Raw genomic sequence first — 22,185 nt, 5'->3', positions numbered from 1 at the left:
GCACTGTGCGCATTCGCGCCGGCAAAAAAAATTTTTTTTCTTCCATTTTCTTTTATTGCATTTTAATTTTGTTTTTATAGCCTATTCTTATTTTCTTTCCTAAGTTTCTTATTTTAATAATGGTGTTGAATTTTTTTACTCAATTGTTGAGAATTTCTTGGTTACTCTTGGTGCTTCGTGACTTGTTTGGCATTAATTGTAATATTTGCTCTACACACAAGATTAGTGCTTTAGTCCTTCCTGACTCATGATCCCTTGTTTTTGTACCTTATCATCATTGAGTTAGGATGGGACCAAATGCTCTCATGCTTATCACTAATCTTGTTTGTGTCAATTGTTGATTAAGCTTGATGCAACATGCTTTTCATGTCATTTGCCTATGCTTTGACTTTCCTTTTGCATCAAGTATTAATTGATATGCCTTTGCCTATATTGCTCTCTCACTTACATGCGTAGCTAACATGTAGTGAGAACCTTACTCTTATTTGGCATTAGCCCCGCCTTTGTTTTACTTGCTTTACTATCTTTATTGTAGGCTTAATTTTCTTTCTTTTTCTCTCCTCTTAGGTTGGCCACCAAGAAGAAAAAGGATGGAAAAGATTCTAATGGGGCAACAAACAAGTTCACCCGCACAACCTTTTGAAGGAGCTCATCAATTGTAACTACCCGTCCACCTTGCTTTTCTTTGCATGCACCGAGGACGGTGCAAATTTCTAAGTGTGGGGAGGTCGTCCGACCGACCTCCATGGGTAACAACTTCCTTTTTCAACACCAATTCTTAATTTTCTTTGGTTAGCTAGTTGTTGCATTGCATGATAGGTTGCATGTTAGTTAGAATTTGTATATATTTCACCATTTCTTTTTATGTTAGGACTACTTGGTTAGGGTGATGATTTCTTTTCCAAGAAAAATTATTTTTAGGGCACCCTACCAATTCAAAAAAAAAAAATTTCTTGTTGAACTTGCTTGAAGAATTTATTTTGGAACATGGTTTTTGAGCTAAGAACACAAGCATGTGAGTTTTGAGCCCAAATATGTGGTTGCATCATATAACCACTTATTTTCCATTCGATGCCTTGATATGTTTGTTAAGTGGTTTCAGGTTAGAAGGCAAAGATTGGATTGAAGGAATGAAGAAAAAGCATGCAAAGTGGGAGAACTCATGAAGAAATGAAGGAACCGTAAAGCTATCAAGCTTGACCTCTTCGCACTCAATCGGTCATAACCTGAGCTACAGAGGTCCAAATAAGGCAGTTCCAGTTGTGTTGGAAAGCTAACATCCGGGGCTTCGAAATGATATAAAATTTGTTATATGTTACTTCGCGTTTAGGGGCGCGCACGCACCATGTACCGATGTATGCGTGCGCACTGATGCTGCACGTGGCCCACTAAAGATGAAATCGCTGGGGGCGATTTCTGAAGCACTTTGGGCCCAACCCAACTCATTTCTAATGCTATTTCATGAAGAATTCAAGCTTGGGCAAGCGGGGAGCAATTTTTTCTAGCATTAGCATCATGTAGGTTAGTTTCTAGAGAGAAAAGCTCCCTCTTCTCTCTAGAATTAGGTTAGGTTAATCTCTTTTAGATCTAGGTTCAATCTCATCTTTTCATCTTGTTTCTTTTATGATTTCTTGTTTCTACTACTTGATTCTCTTAGTCCTCATGTTAATTTCTCTTTTATGTTTCTTTTGTGATGATGCACTCTTGATGGATTTGGATCTCTTTTATGAAATTTATGTTTGATGTTCTTTTAATCGTTGATTTGAGTTGTGAATTTACTTTTCTTGAAATTGATAGTTGGTAGATTTATTATTCTTGTACTTTTACCATGCTTTCCATTTGTACCCACCAAGTGTTTGACAAAATGCTTAGTTGGACTTTAGAGTAGACTTTGAGCATTCTTGGTTTGGGAAGAGTAATTGGCAATCTTGAGTCATTAATACCCAATTTACATTGGTGATCTAGAGTTGTTAGTTAATATCATTTTTAATGACGCTAATCTTTTGCTAATTCAATTAGTGAGTTGATTAGGACTTTTGGATTGAGATTAGCTAGTCTTGTTAGACTTTCTTCGAGTGTGAAGATAATATAATACCTTCTTCCATCTTCGAGGATGATGTAATAAGATAGATTCTAGTTTATTATTGTGATATGATTGATTAGTCTTGTTTGACATTCTCCCTTTGAGAAGATGACATGATACCTTCTTCCATGTGCTGGAGTTGACTAAATAAGATGAATTAATCATTGTATGACTGGGATAAAAAGCCTATATTCTCAATTCTTTGCCATGAATGTCTCTCTTTATTAATTGCTTTCTTTAATTACTCTCTTTACTTTTTTTGTCATTTATTTTATTGCCCCTTCTATCAACCAAACCCCCCTTGTTCTTCATAGCCAATAATTGAGCATTTCATTGTAATTCCTTGTGAGACGACCCAGAGTTCAAATACTTCGCTTAATTTTCATTGGGGTTTGTACATGTGACAAAACCATATTTTAATTTGATGTGAGAGTTGTTTGTTGGTTTGGAGCTATGCTTACAACGAAGTAATTCCTTTCTTTAGGAAGAAAATCTAGACCGACAACAAATCTTCACTATCAGCCATATTGGCTCAGAACAAAATATTGACTCATCAAGTCAATATGATTTCTCAGAGTCTGTCTGGAATGCAAGCTGCATCAGGCAGTACTAAGGAAGCTTCCTCTGAAGAAGAAGCCTATGACCCTGAGAACCCTAGAATGGAAGAAGTGAATTACATGGGAGATTCCTATGGAAACACTTACAATCCTTCATGGAGGAATCATCCTAATCTCTCATGGAAGGATCAACAGAAGCCTAATCAAGGCTTCAATAATAATAATGGTGGAAGAAACAGGTTTGGTAATAGCAAACCATTTCTATCATCTTCTCAGCAACAGACAGAGAATTCTAAGCAGAGCCACTCTGACTTAGCAACTGTAGTCTCTGATCTATCTAAGACCACTTTCAGCTTCATGACTGAAGCAAGGTCCTCCATTAGAAATTTGGAGGCACAAGTGGATCAGCTGAGTAAGAAAGTTATTGAACTCCCTCCCAGTACTCTCCCAAGCAATACAGAAGAGAATCCAAAAAGAGAGTGCAAGGCCATAAACACGTCCCACATGGCCGAACCTGTAGATGGGGGAAAGGCAGTGATTTCCAGTGAGGAAGACCTCAATGGACATCCACTGGCCTCCAAGGAGTTCCCTAATGAAGAACCAAAGGAATCTGAGACTCATATAGAGACCATAGAGATTCCACTAAACTTACTGTTTCCATTCATGAGCTCTGATGAGTATTCTTCCTCTGAAGAGGATGAAGATATTATTGAAGAGCAAGTTGCTCAATATCTAGGAGCAATCATGAAGTTTAATGCCAAGTTATTTGGTAATGAGACTTGGGAGGATGAACCCCCATTGCTCATCAATGAACTAAATGATCTGCTTCAACTGAAATTACCTCAAAAGAAACAGGATCTTGGAAAGTTCTTAATAACTTGTACCATAGGCACCATGACCTTTGAGAAGGCTCTGTGTGACCTGGGGTCAGGGATAAACCTCATGCCCCTCTCTATAATGGAGAAACTAGGGATCTTTGAGGTACAAGCTGCAAGAATCTCACTAGAGATGGCAGACAATTCAAAGAAACAGGCTTATGGACTTGTAGAGGATGTCTTAATGAAGGTTGAAGACCTGTACATCCCTGCTGACTTCATAATCCTAGACACTGGGAAGGATGAAGATGAATCCATCATCCTTGGAAGACCCTTCCTAGCCACAGTAAGAGTTGTGATTGATGTGGACAGAGGAGAGTTAGTCCTTCAATTGAATAAGGACTACCTTGTGTTTAAGGCTCAAGGATCTTCTTCTGTAACCATGGAGAGGAAGCATGAAAAGCTTCTCTCAACACAGAGTCAAATAGAGCTCCCACACTCAACTTCTAAGTTTGGTGTTGGGAGGCCATCATCAAGCTCTGAGTCTCTGTGAAGCTCTCTCAGAGCTCACTGTCAAGCTATTGACATTAAAGAAGCGCTTATTGGGAGGCAACCCAATGTTATTTAATTATATTTATTTTCCATTGTTATTTTATATTTTGTTAGGTTGATGATCATGTGAAGTCACAAAAACAACTGAAAAATCAAAAATAGAATAAAAAACAGCATTAAAAATAGCACACCCTAGAGGACAGGCTTACTGGCGTTTAAATGCCAGTAAGGATAGCAGAATGGGCGTTTAACGCCCAGTCTGGCAGCATTCTGGGCGTTAAACGCCAGAATGAGCAGCACTCTGGGCGTTTAACGCCAGACAGGGCTGACTGGCATCTGGCTAGCGTTAAACGCTAGAAATGGGCATCTGGCTGGCGTTTAACGCCAGAAATGGGCAGCAGAGTGGCGTTTAACGCCAGGAAAGGTAGAAGAGCTGGTGTTAAACGCCAGAATTGGCACAGAATGGGCGTTTGAACGCCAGAATGGTGCAGGGACTCAATTTCCTTGACACCTCAGGATCTGCACAGGATCCCCATCTACTCCACCTCTTCTTCTTTCCTCTTCACACCTTTCCATAACACTCTTCCCCAAACACCATTGACCAATCCCATCAAAACCTCTTCCCCAAATACCCTTCACCTATTAAATCCTACCCTCTTCCCCACAACCTCTTCACCATTCACATCCATCCATCATTAAACCCCACCTACCTCACCATTCAAATTCAAACCATTTCCCTCCCAAACCCAACCCCTCATACACGGCTACCCTGTCTCCCTTACCCTATAAATACCCCTCCTCACTACCTCCACTTTCACACATCACAAACACTTCTCTCCCCCTTGGCCGAACCACTCACCTCCCTCCATCTCCTCTATTTCTTCTTCTTATACTCCTTTCTTTCTTCTTTTGCTCGAGGACGAGCAAACCTTTTAAGTTTAGTGTGGGAAAAGCTAAAGCTTTTTGTTTTTCCATAACCACTAATGGCACCTAAGGCCGGAGAAACCTCTAGAAAGAGGAAAGGGAAGACAATTGCTTCCACCTCCGAGTCATAGGAGATGGAGAGATTCATCTCAAAAGTGTATCAAGACCATTTCTATGAAGTTGTGGCCAAGAAAAAGGTGATCCCCGAGGTCCCCTTTAAGCTCAAAAAGAGTGAATATCCGGAGATCCGACATGAAGTTCAAAGAAGAGGTTGGGAAATCCTCACCAACCCCATTTAACAAGTCGGGATCTTAATGGTTCAAGAGTTCTATGCCAATGCATGGATCACTAAGAACCATGACCAAAGTGTGAACCCGAACCCAAAGAATTGGCTCACAATGGTTCGGGGAAAATACTTGGATTTTAGTCCGGAAAATGTGAGGTTAGCATTCAACTTGCCAATGATGCAAGGAGATCCTCACCCTTTCACTAGAAGGGTCAACTTTGATCAAAGGTTGGACCAAGTCCTTAGGGACATTTGTGTGGAAGGCGCTCAATAGAAGAGAGATTCAAGAGGCAAGCCGGTTCAACTAAGAAGGCTTGACCTCAAACCCATGGTTAGGGGATGGTTGGAGTTCATTCAACGCTCTATCATTCATACTAGCAATCGGTCTGAAGTTACAATAGACCGGGCTATCATGATCCATAGCATCATGAATGGAGAGGAAGTAGAAGTTCATGAGATCATATCCCTATAACTCTACAAGGTGACGGACAAGTCTTCCACTCTGGCAAGGTTAGCCTTCCCTCATCTAATTTGTCACTTATGCAATTCAGCTGGAATTGCCATAGAGGAAGATATCCTCATTGAAGATGACAAGCCTATCACTAAGAAAAGGATAGAGCAAACAAGAGAGCCCACTCATGGACCTCAACAAGAGCATGAGGAAGTTCCTCATCATGAAATTCCTGAGATGCCTCAAGGGATGCATTTTCCTCCACAAAACTATTGGGAGCAAATCAACACCTCCTTAGGAGATTGAGTTCCAACATGGGACAACTAAGGATGGAGCACCAAGAGCATTCCCTCCTCCTCCATGAAACTAGAGAAGACCAAAGAGCCATGAGGGAGGAGCAACAAAGGCAAGGAAGAGACATTGAGGAGCTAAAGCACTCCATAAGATCTTCAAGAAGAAGAACTAGCCGCCATCACTAAGGTGGAGCCGTTCTTTAATTTCCTTGTTCTTTATTTTCTGTTTTTCGTTTCCTATGCCTTATGTTTTATTTATGTTTGTGCCTTTATTACATGATCATTAGTATCTAGTGTGTAACACCCTCACTTTAGCACGTCATGGTCGTACCAAAAATAAGGGGTTACTAACCTGTTTTCATTTATTATCTATTTAATATTGAGCCTTTACGTCGATATCGCGTTTCGGTTTTTAAGAAAATTTTAGAAAATGTGTTTTTATTAATTAAAACCACATATCAAAGATCTTCAAGTAATAGTAATCACATAGTTATTTCTAATAATAAATTTCATTCAAACAAATTCAATATAAAACTCGAAAACATTACTTATCCCTATGGGTAAAATAAACTCCTAATTAACAGAGGCGATGGAACTCTATGAAAACAACTCAACTCATAACTTAACTCAAATAAAACTAATAACCATCCACGGCTTCAAGCTGAGTCTTTGACCCTGTGTCACTGAAAGAGTTGAAGATTTTGGGGTGAGAACAAACCACACGTTCTCAGTAGGGAATGAGAATGCCGTAAAAGTAATGAATTTAATGCAAATAATTAACTTAGTAAAACTATTTTGTTAAACCTTTAAAAATACTTTTATTTTTACTTTAGATAAATAATTACTTTTCTCTAAATATCTAAATGCAAAACAGATTTGAATCACGAAATTAGTCATACTAACCATCTCTCAGCCACATACTCATTTTTCAACCACAACATCTCACCTCAATATATCCGTGAACTAACAGCACAAGTAAAGGATTCAAACCAACATACAAACAAGTCAAACAGCACAATCACAGAGAAGTAATACAAGCAAACACAACTAAATACAAATGTGCAAACAACATGATGCATGTCTATTCCTAATGCAAGCCATGAGCTCATGTGTCGGTTGCCTACCCGCTCCCGACATTACCCGGGCACAAGTCCCAGATATGGCTTTCCAGATGCATATAGTGTGCTTATAAGTCGTACGGCTAGGCCGCATACAGTGTGACTTTAAGTCGTACGGCTAGGTCGCATACAGTGTGACTTTCCAAATCAATAAGCGTACATCTGGAAAACAGTTCTCAGTGTTTGGGCGTCCCCACTTTACATTTGGGACTAAGGCCCAAATAATGTCACATCTGCTCTCCTGTGGCAGTCATCCTTTTAGTTAATATATTCTTTAATCTTTATTCTCTACTCTCTTGTGGCAGAGATTCCATTAATTATCTTTCAAACCCTTTTCAAAATATTTCCAAGTAATAAATCGTTTTCAATATTCACATCGTTCAAAATATCAAATAGAATCAAATCATTTTCTTTTAAAACTAAGCCTCTTTCTATTTCAATAACATTAGTCCGTTTCAAATCTTTTGCTTTTGAAAATTAAAAGAAATTCATTTCTTCATTCAGACTTTACAAATCCCTCCGACCATACTCGTTTAACATTTAATACTAACCAAAATCACCTTCTTGCATATTTTTACCAGCCCTTCATCAGCACCTATTCACCATCATACTAATACCAAAATCAGTTACCATCCACTTCCATAACCATAAATTCCAGCATCAAACACAGTCTCAATTCAAACCCAATTCATAAACTCAAATCACATTGCAATTTAACAAGCACCACCAAATTGACCAATACTCACAATTACAACCAATTCTCATCAATTAGACACACAAAACATGTGTAAATTATTTGCAATTACTCAATAAACTTTTTGGTATTCTTAAATTAAAAATTTGTAATTTTAAAAATGAAACCCCCTACCTTTGTATGAAATCAAAATCAACGATAGCTCTGGAGAAGCTTTCTGACCGAGTTGCTGAAGAAGAAAATATCAGAAATCATCTGTGCCAAGGGGAAGAGGAGCTACGTCACCGTCAGCTTTCACCAAATAAAAGATATGCCAACGTGTAGAGGAAAAAGATACGAACACTTTTATCGGATTAGATTTTTTGTTGGAGTTACGGATCTCAAGAAATTGAAGTTAGAAACTCGTAAGGTTTATGGTTTTCTTCATGCAGCTTCAGTCTCTCACTCTCACAGTTAGTGAAAGTAAAAAATGGAAGCAAAGGAAGCTGGGTGATGATGATTAAATGTGATATTAGATTAGGTGTCTTAGTTTTTCATATATATACACATGTGTATATTCCTTCATGCCACGTTCATATATATGCACAGATATATATACACATATGGTTATTCATATATATGAATGATTATAATTAAACTAATGCAAATAAAATGTGATCCACGGTAAGATATATATAGCAAGTTTTCATTTCTTTTCCTTTAGTTTCCTAGTGGCTTCGGCCCAATAGAAACTTAAGTAATAATAATAATAATAGTGATAATAATAATAATCAATTTAGATGGTAAATATTAATATAGTTTCTAATAGATAATTTAAAATAATAGAATAAGTTATAATTAAATTAAATTTTATTTTATTTTTTTTTAATTTAAAGTATAAAATTTAATTTTAAAAATTCAGGTTGTTATATAGTGTCTATCTCTTAAAGTTATGAATATCCTATGAATTCTTCACTTTTTTAAATGAAAAAAATATTTTCTGAAAAAGAAAAAGAAGTACATGAATTTCGAATTACATCTTGAAAATAATCTAATTATTTTAATGTGGTGGCAACACTTTTTGTTTTCTGAATGAATGCTTGAACAGTGCATATTTTTGAATTTGTTGTTTATGAATGTTAAAATTGTTGGCTCTTGAAAGAATGATGAAAAAGGAGAAATGTTAATTGATAATCTGAAAAATTATTTGATTCTTGAAGTAAGAAAAAGCATTGAAAAGCTTGCAAAAAAAATGCGAAAAAAATGGCAAAAAAAAATAAAGAAAAAGAAAAAGCAAGCAGAAAAAGCCAATAGCCCTTTAAACCAAAAGACAAGGGTAAAAAGGATCCAAGGCTTTGAGCATTAATGGATAGGAGGGCCCATAGGAATAAAATCCTGTCCTAAGCGGCTAAACCAAGTTGTCCCTAACCATGTGCTTGTGGCGTGAAGGTGTCAAGTGAAAAGCTTGAGACTGAACGGTTAAAGTCGTGGTCCAAAGCAAAAAGAGTGTGCTTAAGAGCTCTGGACACCTCTAACTGGGGACTCTAGCAAAGCTGAGTCACAATCTGAAAAGGTTCACCCAGTTATGTGTCTGTGGCATTTATGTATCCGGTGGTAATACTGGAAAACAAAATGCTTAGGGTCACAGCCAAGACTCATAAAGTAGCTGTGTTCAAGAATCAACATACTGAAATAGGAGAATCAATAACACTATCTGAATTCTAAGTTCCTATGGAAGCCAATCATTCTGAACTTCAAAGGATAAAGTGAGATGCAAAAACTGTTCAGAAGCAAAAAGGCTACAAGTCCCGCTCATCTAATTGGAACTAAGTTCATTGATAAGTTTGGAATTCATTGTATATTCTCTTTTTTTTATCCTATTTTGTTTTCAGTTGCTTGGGGACAAGCAACAATTTAAGTTTGGTGTTGTGATGAGCGGATAATTTATACCCTTTTTGGCATTGTTTTTACATAGTTTTTAGTATGTTTTAGTTACTTTTATTATATTTTTATTATTTTTATTCAAAAATCACATTTCTAGACTTTACTATGAGTTTGTGTGTTTTTCTATGATTTCAGGTATTTTCTGGCTGAAATTGAGGGACCTGAGCAAAAATCTGATTCAGAGGCTGAAAAAGGACTGCAGATGCTGTTGGATTCTGACCCTCCTGCACTCGAAGTGGATTTTCTGGAGCTACAGAAGCCCAATTGGTACAGTCTCAATTGCGTTAGAAAGTAGACATCTTGGGCTTTCCAGCAATATATAATAGTTCATACTTTGTCCGAGATTTGATGTCCCAAACTGGCGTTCAAAGTCAGTCTAAAATATCTTGGCGTAAAACGCCCAAACTGGCACCAGAATTGGAGTTAAACGCCCAAACTGGCACCAAAGCTGGCGTTTAACTCCAGGAACAGCCTATGCACGAAAAAGCTTCAATGCTCAGCCCAAGCACACACCAAGTAGGCCCCGGAAGTGGATTTCTGCACTATATGCACTTAGTTACTCATTTTCTGTAAATCCTGGTTACTAGTTTAGTATAAAAACTACTTTTAGTGATTTATGTTTGGAGTTTTTAGAGAGTCTTTTCGACCATATTTGGAACTTGTATGTTCACGTATGGAGGCTGGCCTCACGGCCATGCCTAGACCTTTCACTTATGTATTTTCTACGGTGGAGTTTCTACACCCCATAGATTAAGGTGTGGAGCTCTGCTGTTCTTCATGAATTAATGCAATTTCTCCAGACGCTTATCTGAAATTCCCACCAATGAATTACATAAGTAACTTTATCTTATTTTATATTTTATTTATATTTTAATTATCAAAACCTCATAACCATTTGAATCTGCCTGACTAAGATTTACAAGGATGACCATAGCTTGCTTCAAGCCGACAATCTCCGTGGGATCGACCCTTACTCACGTAAGGTATTACTTGGACGACCTAGTGCACTTGCTGGTTAGTTACGCGGAGTTGTGAAGAAGTGTTGAGATCATGTTACGCGCACCAAGTTTTTTTGGCGCCGTTGCTGGGGAACAAACAATTCGCGTACCATGCATCCGCACAGGTGGCCGCACATGCCTTCATTAAAATCTCATGTGACTCGCGATTTTGGTGGTTTGGAGGCCCATTTCTAAAGCCATTTAACTCATAAGGAAGGGAAAATGAAGAGAAGATCATAGCATAACATTAGGGTAATTTAGTTGTAGTAGTAGATAGCTTTAGTATAGTTTTTCTTTAAGTTTTTCATCATCTCTACCAGGGTTTATACTAGGGTTTTTACGTTCAAGTGCCATTTTCATTTTGATCTTGGATTTTTCTAATTTCCATTGTAAGTATCTCTTTGTTACTACTCTTTATGGTTACATTGTTCTTACTCTTTCTTATATTTCAAGTTATAGTTCAATTTTACTTCCCTTTTGCAATTTCTATTTCTTGTTGATGAATTTGATGATTGATGATTGTTACATGCTTTCTTGAGTCTTTATTGTTGATTGAGGTCATTTGTTGCTTTTGGTTTCAAGCTTTGCCTCATTTTTCCCATGTTTAGTGAGATTGATCCATTCTAGTTGTCATAGTTGTGGTTCCAACAAGGAAAGGACCCTTAGCTTACTCCAAGCCAAGATACCTTTTATGCTTCAATTCCTTCGTACATATTTACGTTAGTTCCTTTTACACTTTACTTGTCTATATTGCATAGTTACTTCGTTAATTCCTTTATTAGTTCATTTATTACAATTTTGCATGTTCTTTTATTGCTTTATATGTTTATCCCTTTATTGAAAACCCCATGATCTTCACAACCAAGATTGCACACTCATTGGTCTCAAGTGTCCTTGGGAGACGACCCGGGAATTGAAACTCCCAGAATTGAATTGATTTTAAATTGTGACATTGTTTGAATTCAAACTTTGACTGTGAGCATTATCCGTTGGCTTGGACTATACTTGCAACGGAACTCAATTTGTGAAAAATTCGAAGCCGACGGTTTGCACTACGTCAAGTTTTTGACGCCGTTGCCGGGGAATCACTTTAAGTGAAATGAGTGCTATAATTTTGGTTGTTGTGAATATGTGAATAGTGTGAATATTTGGTTTTTGTTTGCCACTTGGCACTAATTTGTAGATAGCGCCTCTACCTAAGTAGTGGTAGTAACTAACATTCTTGTTTGTTTAGTTCTAGGTGAATAGATATAACTAGAGTATATATTCATTTATCTATTGCTTCTATTAGTATTGCTGCGCTTTATTTTCCCTTTCCATCATGAGTTATCACCCTTTTTGCTTGGAGTCTGGTTGTTATCATGTTGTATGGGTGATAAGCGAAAATTTGAATATTAACGCGCAACGGGCAAGTATACCGGATCGTATCAAGTAATAAAACTCACGAAGAGTGAGGTCGATCCCACGGAGATTGGTAGATTAAGCAACTTTAGTTAAATGGTAAATTTAGTCAAGCAAACATTGTTTTGATTCCTGAGATTTGAACACTTGAAAGAGATTGCAAGGAATTAAATGACAAGAAATTTAAAGAACTAAAATAAGGGAAGCAAATCAAATGACTAAAAGTAAATGATGAAAACTTAAATTTCAAGAAACTTAAATGACATTAAAGATAAATTGCAAGAAAGTAAAGATTGTAGAATTTTAAAGAGCAGAAGAGTAAATAGCAAGAAATAGAGAAACAGAATGTAAATGGTAAGAATGATAAATTGCAAGAATATAGAAGGGAATTGGGTAGTGGGTACTCAAAGAACTAAAGAACAAAAGAGATAAGAATTAATGATGGAGAGATCATTAGGAATCAGAGATGTAAATTGTCATGAATTGATGTTACTCAATTCCTTCTCAATTATGGGTATAGATCCATGGCGGATTGTGAATAATTGGATCCCAATCTCTTGGCAATTCAATTTTTCTTCAACACAATCAATTGTCACTCTCGTGATCTAATTGGTCATGAGAAGAGGTGAAGTTCAATTTCTAATCCAAGGCCACACAACTTCCAGAATCTCAACTAAGGGAGGTTACATCTCACATACCAACCCAAAGTGTATTGATCGAAGAAATCATGAAAGGATGACTCTAAAATGAGTTACATGGCTCCTTTCTCAAGTTCACCATATAATTCATGTAGATTCAACCCTTCTCTCGAATGTAGTTGAATCTTTGACGAACAAGAGTTTTCTCTTGGATGAACCACTTGAATTGAGAAGGAAAAGAAGAATTATCAACCTATTCAAATAAACAGAGCTCCTCCCCCTAATGAAGGTAGGGTTTAGTGAATCATAGCTCTAAACTCAACAAGAAATTCAAAGATCAAAATTAAACTAAGTGTAGAGAAGAATAAAGAAGAAGAAGAAGAAGTATTCCTTTAAAACTGAAATTCAAAGTTGCCAAAAAAAACAAAATAGAAGACGGGTGAGATGTAGTAAAAATGCTAGTGTAATAGTAAAAGTGTCTAAAAGTAAAAGTCCCTTAAAGTACAAACTCCTTCTCTATTTATACTACTCCTAAAACTCATTTGGAGATCTTCAATTGGGCTAGCAATGTGGGCTTTATCCTTGTTGAATATTGGCTCAATGTAGGAAGTGTTGCCAAACAGAGGAAACAGAGCTCATTCTTCTCGCTTCTGGCCCAATGGTCTGGCGTTACTGGTAAACACGCCAGCTTTATACACGTTGGCAATGTGCCCAAGAACTTCCTGGGCTAGGAACTTGGTGCTTGGGCGTTGCCAGCCCAAGTTGTTGCCAAGCACTTGGCCCTTTTTGCCTTTTTGAACTCAGTTTTGATGCCCATAGTTGCCTCTGGTTTGAGCTTCAATTTTTTTGCTCCACTATAGACTATGATATATGGTTGGAAAGCTCTTGATGTCTACTTCCCAACGCAACTCGAAGCACCTCAATTGGATCTCTGTAGCTCAAGTTATGTTCCATTGAAGAGGGCAAGGTCAGGCTGCCTGGCGTTGTTGCCCAAGTTGTTGGCAAAACACGCCAGCAACAACGCCTATCCTTCTTCTCTGGTGGCTTCCTGGCATTGTTGCTCAAGTTGTTGGCAAAAAACGCCAGCAACAACACCCATCCTTCTTCTTTGGTGGCTTTCTGGCGTTGTTGCCCAAGTTATTGGCAAAACACGCCAGGAACAACGTGCATCCTTCTTCCTTGGTGGCTTCCTGGCGTTGTTGCCCAAGTTATTGGCAAAACACGCCAGGAACAACGTGCATTCTTCTTCCTTGGTGGCTTCCTGGCGTTGTTGCCCAAGTTATTGGCAAAACACGCTAGGAACAACGCCCAAGCCTCTTCTTTGGTGGCTTCCTGGCGTTGTTGCCCAAGTTATTGGCAAAGCACGCCAGGAACAACGCCCAAGCCTTCTTCTCCCTGGCAGCTTGATTTGTTGGGCGTTGTTGCTGGAGTTGTTGCTGAACACGCAGCCAACAATGCCCCTTCTTCCTCCTTGCTGCGCACACATTTTGGTGTTGCCAATTTGGTTTTCAAGTCACCAACGTGCTTGTTCCTCCTTGCTCCATCACCTACCATAAACCAAAGAATTTTCCTCAAAGTTTTTCCATCTTATGCAATAATTTTCAAGGAAATCATTCACATCAACTTATATATAAACTCCTTGAGTCATTTGCATGAATTATGCCAAATTTCACTTAGTTCTTGGTTCATGGATGCATGGAGAAAAAAACTCACAAAATTTCCCATTTATTTCAAAGAAAGTGAATGAAACTAAGCTAAAACTAACTAAACTAACTAGTTAAAATGATAAATATGCGAATGCATCACAACACCAAACTTAAAATGTTGCTTGTCCTCAAGCAAGAGATAAAAAGATTTGATAACAGACTTTAAGATGCAAAAATATCTTAACAGAAAGGAACTTCTTTCAAGAACTCTATCATCCTAAATTGTTTAGTCATTTGTTCAATGCAAATGATCAAAGCTAATTCACTTCTTTATCAAAATGCTTGCTTTAGTACTAGCTAGCTTTATTAGACTCCTTTTTCACACCTTAGCACATGATCCTTAAAAAATTTTGCTTTTTTTTTTTTTCAGTTTTCTTTGCTTCAATTGAGCTAAAAATCTTGTCTTAAGGCGGCTCTTTAGCATAAGCTTTCAATCAACAATCCCAAACCAGTTGGTTTAAGTTGTTAAGTGTTGAAACACTCTTAAAGATTTACTAGCTCAAGCCTCTCTCCTTAACACATTCAATCACAGGCATATAACTTTGAAATTTTTTTTGGATAGTGGTGTCCAGCACCTCTTTGGGTTGCTAAATGTTCTGTTATGGAGCTACTCTTGAACGGGGTTTTCAATTGATAATCCCGAGTTAGTTAACTCAAGTTATCGGGTGATGAAGCACCCCTCGGATTTACTAGCCCAAGTATATCCCCTAACATCAATCACCACAGACACATCCAAATTTGGTCATTGATGCCTAGCTTTTCAAATTTTTTTTTTGTGAGTCTTGTAACCTTCGACCAACTAGTCTTGTATAAGCAGGCATTTCTTGATTTCTTGAGCCTTGATTTATTTACAAGGAAGGCATGTATACTAGCACTTTTTATAGGATAACTTTATTCTTTCTAGGCTAGATTTCTCTCTGTTCTTGTTCAAATCTCATCTTTTATTCAATTATCAAACAAAAGGACTTAGGACAAACATACATTTCAAACATGATGTAAGTATGAAAATGCATAACATAAACATGAAAATGCATAAAAGAAAAATCTTAGAAGGTATATCATGTCTCAGACATACATCTTCTTTATTTATTGTAATACTAAAAGAAACTTCACCACCTTTAAGCTTTGGGTTCCTTTCCTTTGCCTTTTGGATCTTGCCTTTTCTTGCTTCTTATTTCTCCTTGTTGTTTTGTTGTTTATCCCTCCTCCATCTTTCTCCATATCCCTGAGCTCACCATCTTATCTTTTAGCCTTTCAATGTTGAACTTCACTCTTGAGATTTCTTGTTCTTCCAACACTTTGTGTGCTTCATTGAAGGTTTGGATTTTTGAGTTGAGCACTGGGAGTGTTCCACAAATGTAGCTGAGTTTTTCTTGAGTGCACATATCATACTCAATTCTATCTCTGTGTCTAGCCTCTTTGAACATTCTGTTTTCATTGAATTCTCTGTAAAGCTTGTCTTGTCTGTCATCCATTCTTTGAAGAAGCTCCCTTTGTTGAGCTTGCTCTTTCCTCAACTGAAACTGTTCTTGTATTACTTTATTCATGGATCTTTCATATTCAGTAGTTGAGTTGTTGATGGCTTCATACATCTTGGTATATTGCTCTTGTTGTAGTTCCATCATGTGCGTTTGATATTTCCTCTGCTGATCCATCCATTGAGCTTGGGTTCCTCTTTGTTGATCCATCAATTGCCAAAGATCCCTTTGTTGTTGAGCTTGTTCATCTTGGCTTCTTTGAATTTTTGAGTATTGCCCAGAGATTCCTTCTAATGCGGCTTGGAGTTGGTTCACGCTCAATGCACTTGGTTCTTCTCTATCTTCTTGTTGTTCCCTTTCTTCTTGCTCCTCCCTTTGTCTTGCTTCTTTCCTCCTCTTTCTTCTTGCTAAAGGTTGCCTCTCTAATTGGACCATGGTGACATACTCCATCAATCTTTTGGTGATAGGCTTCCCAGGGGAGATTATTTCTGTGTCATCAAATTCTTTAAGTGGTACTCCAGCCTCTTCACACAAACGCAAGATAGTGCTAGGATATCCTAGCCAGCTGTCTTTTTGAACACCTTCAGCTATGTTAATAATGTTCTTGGCTATGGTTTCTCCCACATCTATCTCTCCTCCTTTCATTATGCAGTGGATCATTATAGCTCTGTTTAGTGTCACCTCTGAGTTGTTTGAGGTGCAGATTAATGATCTTCTCACTATGTCATGCCATCCTTTTGCTTGAGGTATGAGATCACCCCTTCTGAGTTTGAGTGGATGTTTGTGTGAGTCCAACACCCAGTCCGTGCCCACTTTGCATAGATCACTTAGAACGTCTACACATTTTGGGTCATATTGAACCCTCTTTTCATAGCTAGGTTGCTTAAACCGTTTTGGCTTGGTTTTTAGCACTCTATTGATGGTGTCTGGGCCAAAGGGTACTACCACCCCTCGTACATAACTCAAGTATGGTTCTTCCTCATCATCTTTCTTTATGACATTGGCAGAAAACTCATGGATGAGGAGCACACTTATAACTTGGGGTTGATCACAGAGAAGCTCCCATCCCCTTTTTCTAACCACTTCTTGTATGTCAGGGTATTCTTTATCTTCTAGCTTAAAAGGCACCTCTGGAATAATGTCTCTGCTTATCATTCAATTAAAGATTTGTTCATGGTTTTTGGATTCGAACCTTCTTTCATCAAATGTGGGTTGCTCTTGCATGGGTTGCTTATCTTTCTTCCTTCTAGCTCGTGATGATGAGGCCATTGAATTGTGATGGCCGAATCTTTCCAACACTAAACTTGAAGCAATGCTTGTCCTCAAGCATACAAGAAGTGTAGATGAGTGAGGCTTAGAATGATAGGTTTATAAGGCAAGAAATGAAGGCTTGAAAGTGATTGAAAAGGAGTTGTGGAATGAAGATAATACGGGTGGCTTAAAGGCCAAGGTTTGTGAAATAAGGATGAAGCACAAGAAGAGTGTTTTCGGATGAAAGAATTGGTGAAGTATGGTGATGGTATATATAGATGTGAATACAAAGTGAGGTGTGTTTGTAGTTGTGGGGGGAGGTGTGTTTGTAGTTGTGGAGGGGGGGTTCAACATTACTTTGAATGGTGGAAGCATTGTCTTAATGGTTTGGTTGTGTCATGGAGAGTATGAACCTTCTAGCTAATGCATGTTGAGTCACTTTTCCCAAAGCACAAACTCTAAGGCACTTGTGACTTCCTTTTTCTTCTATGTGCATCCGTGAACTCCTCTCCCAAGATTCTCCATCACTTCTTTCTTTCACTTCTTTGCAACAAAAATTCAAAATTTTGAGATTCTTGAAATGTCTTGACTTGTGCTATTAAACTTTTGATGAAATCCTAATGCAATATTAACAGAGATTAAATCTAAGGGTTGCTTTCATATGCCCAAAAAAATTAACTATACTTTCTCTTTATTTTATGTATGTGTGGACACCAAACTTAGTTTGTGCTTAAGTATTGCAAAAAAAAAAAATTGTTCTGCATTTGCTTTAAGGTTGGCCACACCAAACTTAGTGTCTTGCATACTGATGAGCGGATAATTTATACGCTTTTTGGCATTGTTTTTAGTATGTTTTTAGTATATTTTAATTAGTTTTTATTATATTTTTATTAGTTTTTATTTAAAAATTACATTTCTGGACTTTACTATTAGTTTGTGTGTTTTTCTATGATTTCAGGTATTTTCTGGCTGAAATTGAGGGACCTGAGCAAAAATCTGATTCAGTGGCTGAAAAAGGACTGCAGATGCTATTGGACTCTGACCTCCCTGCACTCAAAGTGGATTTTCTGGAGCTACAGAAGCCCAATTGGCGCACTCTCAATTGCGTTGGAAAGTAGACATTCTGGGCTTTCCAGCAATTATTAATAGTCCATACTTTGTCCGAGAATTGATGGCCCAAACAGGCATTCCAAGTTAGCTCAAGAATTCTGGCGTTTAACTCCAAAACTGGCACAAAAGCTGGAGTTAAACGCCCAAACTAGCACAAAAGCTGGCGTTTAACTCCAAGAAAAGTCTCTACACATGGAAGCTTCAATGCTCAGCCCAAGCACACACCAAGTGGGCCCGGAAGAAGATTTCTACATTAATTACTGATTTCTGTAAACCCTAGGCTACTAGTTCTCTATAAATAGGACCTTTTACTATTGTATTTGAAGAATCTTTGGACGTTTAGTCCCTAGACTTTGGGAGGCTGGCCATTCGGCCCTGCCTAGACCTTGTTCTTATGTATTTCCAACGGTGGAGTTTCTACACACCATAGATTAAGGTGTGGAGCTCTGCTGTTCTTCAAGAATTAATACAAAGTACTATTGTTTTTCTATTCAACTCAAGTCTATTTCTTCTCTAAGATATTCATTCGTTCTTAAACTTGATGAATGTGATGATCCGTGACACTCATCATCATTCTCACCTATGAACATGTGCCTGACAACCACCTCTGTTCTACTAGCAATGGCTTGAATGCATATCTCTTGGGTTTCTAATCTAAGATTGGAACCTTCGTGGTATAGGCTAGAATTATTGGCGGCCATTCCTGAGATCCGGAACGTCTAAACCTTGTATGTGATATTCTGAGTAGGATCTGGGAAGGGATGACTGTGATGAGCTTCAAACTCGCGATTGTGGGGCGTGTGACAGACGCAAAAGGATCAATGGATCCTATTCCGACATGATCGAGAACCGACAGATGATTAGCCGTGCGGTGACAGCGCATTTGGAACGTTTTCACTGAGAGGACGGGAAGTAGCCATTGACAATGGTGATGCCCAACATAAAGCTTGCCATGGAAAGGAGTATGAATGATTGGAAGAAGGCAATAGGAAAGCAGAGGTTCAGGAGGAACAAAGCATCTTCATACGCTTATCTGAAATTCCAACCAAAGAATTACATAAGTATCTCTATCTTTATTTTATGTTTTATTCATCTTTTAATTATCAATTCTTCATCACCATCTGAATTCGCCTGACTGAGATTTACAAGGTGACCATAGCTTGCTTCAAGCCGACAGTCTCCGTGGGATCGACCCTTACTCACATAAGGTTTATTACTTGGACGACCCAGTGCACTTGCTGGTTAGTTGTGCGGATTGTGTCAAAGTGTGATTCATGTTTAAGAGCTCCAAGTCCTTTGGCGCCATTGTTGATGATCACAATTTCGCGCACCAAGTTTTTGGTGCCGTTGTCGGGGATTGTTCGAGTTTGGACAAATGACGGTTCATCTTGTTGCTTAGATTAGGTACTTTTCAGAATTTTTAAGAATGAATTCTAGAGTTTCAAGGTGATGTTCTTAGCATCACAAAAGCTGATTGATTCTCATCAATTTAGCTGCTGAATGTAATGTCCTGCTGAAGCTTGGCCAAACATGTCTAATCTTTTTAGACTGAAGCTTTAGACTAACATTGCATGATTCCTGGAATTCTCATTAAAAGTTTTGAATCTCTTTATTTTCTTCTCCATATAAGTTTCGAAAATCACAAAAAAAATTTATAAATCATAAAAATCAAAAATATTTTATGTTTCTTGTTTGAGTCTAGTATCAATTTTTAAGTTTGATGTCAATTGCATTCTTCTTGCATTTTTCGAAAACATGCAATATGTTCTTCATTGATCTTCAAGTTGTTCTTGATGATTTCAATGCTCTGATCCTTAAATTCTCTTGTTTTGTGTGCTTTGTTATTTTTCATATGCATTCTCAATTTGTTAGTGTCTCGTATATGAAAATTTTTAAGTTTGGTGTCCTGCATGCATTGTTTATTTGATCTTAGTTGCAATTTTTATTGTTTCTCATCATTAAAAATTCAAAAATATTTTCAAAATTTTGTCTTTTCAAGTCAATAATACAGAGAATTCAAGATTCAGAACATTCAGCAGAGGAATCAAACAGAAAAAGCTAGGCATTCAAAAACGCCCAGTGAAGAAGGAAAACTGGCGTTTAAACGCCAGCCAAGGTACCTGGCTGGGCGTTTAACGCCCAAAAAGGTAGAATTTTGGGCGTTAAACGCCAGAATGGATGCCATTCTGGGCGTTTAACGCCAGAAGGACACTAGAGGGAAGATTTTGTTTTTAATTCAAATTTTTTTCAAATCTTCATAATTTTTCAAAATCAAATCTTTTTCAAATCATATCTCTTCAAAATCAATTTCTTTCCATTTTTTTTATTTTCGAAAATCCTTGTTATAATTAAAGATTTACTTCAAAATTTTCAAGTTGTTACTTGCCTATTAAGAAAGGATCAAATTTTAAATTTTAAGAATCATATCTTTTAATTTCTTATTAGTCAAGTAATCAACTTTAATTTTAAAACTTTCTCTTTTTAATTTGATCTTCAATCATATCTTCTCAATCATATCTTTTCAATCACATCTTTTTCAAAATTAACTTTCAATCATATCCTTTTAATTTCTAATTCCAAAATCTTTTTCAAAAATCACTTTATTTCTTTCCCAATCTTAGTTTTCGAAAATCATCAATCAAATTTTCAAAAATTTCTTTTAATTATTTCAAAATCTTTTAATTAATTTTTGAAAATTCTTCCCTTCTTCTCATATCCTTCTATTTAAGGGACTAACACTCCTCCTCAAGGTACAATTCGAACTCTATCCCTCTTAATAAGTTCGAATTCTCCTCTCTCTACCTCCTCCTTCTATTCTTCTTTTCCTTTGACACCTCAAGGAATCTCTATACTGTGACATAGAGGATTCCCTACTTTCTTGTTCTCTTCTCTTTCATATGAGCAGGAACAAAGATAAAGGCATACTTGTTCAAGCTGATCCTGAACCTAAAAGGACCTTGAAGAGAAGGCTAAGAGAAGCTAAAGCACAATTCTCTTTAGAGGGCCTAACAGAGCTCTTCAAGGAAGAAGAAACCATGGCATCCAAAAACAACAATGCCAACAATGCAAGGAAGGTGCTTGGTGACTTTACTGCACCTACTCCCGACTTCTATGGGAGAAGCATCTCAATCCCTGCCATTGGAGCAAACAACTTTGAGCTTAAGCCTCAATTAGTTTCTCTAATGCAACAGAACTGCAAGTTTCATGGACTTCCATTGGAAGATCCTCATCAGTTCTTAGCTGAATTCTTGCAAATCTGTGATACTGTCAAGACCAATGGGGTTGACCCTAAAGTCTACAGACTTATGCTTTTTCCTTTTGCTGTAAGAGACAAAGCTAGGACATGGTTGGATTCACAACCTAAAGAAAGCCTGAACTCTTGGGAAAAGCTAGTCAATGCCTTCTTGGCAAAGTTCTTTCCACCTCAAAAATTGAGCAAGCTTAGAGTGGAAGTCCAAACCTTCAGATAGAAGGAAGGTGAATCCCTCTATGAAGCTTGGGAAAGATACAAGCAATTAATCAGAAGATGTCCTTCTGACATGCTTTCTGAATGGAGCATCATAGGAATTTTCTATGATGGTCTGTCTGAACTATCTAAGATGTCATTGGATAGCTCTGCTAGAGGATCTCTTCATCTGAAGAAGACGCCTGCAGAAGCTCAGGAACTCATTGAAATGGTTGCAAATAACCAAGTCATGTACATTTCTGAAAGGAATCTTGTGAATAATGGGACAAATCAGAAGAAAGGAGTTCTTGAGATTGATACTCTGAATGCCATATTAGCTCAGAATAAAATATTGACCCAACAAGTCAATATGATTTCTCAGAGTCTGTCTAAAATGCAAGCAGCAACAGGCAGTACTAAGGAAGCTTCCTCTGAAGAAGAAGCTTATGATCCTGAGAACCC

General features: G+C 37.6%; 1 non-coding gene across 1 annotated transcript; it reads right to left on the bottom strand.

Moving 5' to 3' along the window:
• Nucleotides 1-21,715: 21,715 nt before the first annotated feature.
• On the bottom strand, nt 21,716-21,823 carry LOC148577091 (small nucleolar RNA R71). Its single transcript, XR_015903919.1, has one exon. It is a non-coding gene; the product is annotated as a small nucleolar RNA R71 (small nucleolar RNA).
• Nucleotides 21,824-22,185: the final 362 nt, after the last annotated feature.

This window comes from Arachis ipaensis, chromosome B1 (assembly GCF_059453495.1).
Source record: "Arachis ipaensis isolate K30076 ecotype BB chromosome B1, ASM5945349v1, whole genome shotgun sequence".
NCBI classification, from domain to species: Eukaryota; Viridiplantae; Streptophyta; class Magnoliopsida; order Fabales; family Fabaceae; genus Arachis; species Arachis ipaensis.
The sequence above is the reverse complement of the archived record's forward strand: the minus strand, read 5'-3'. Positions and strand labels throughout refer to the sequence as shown.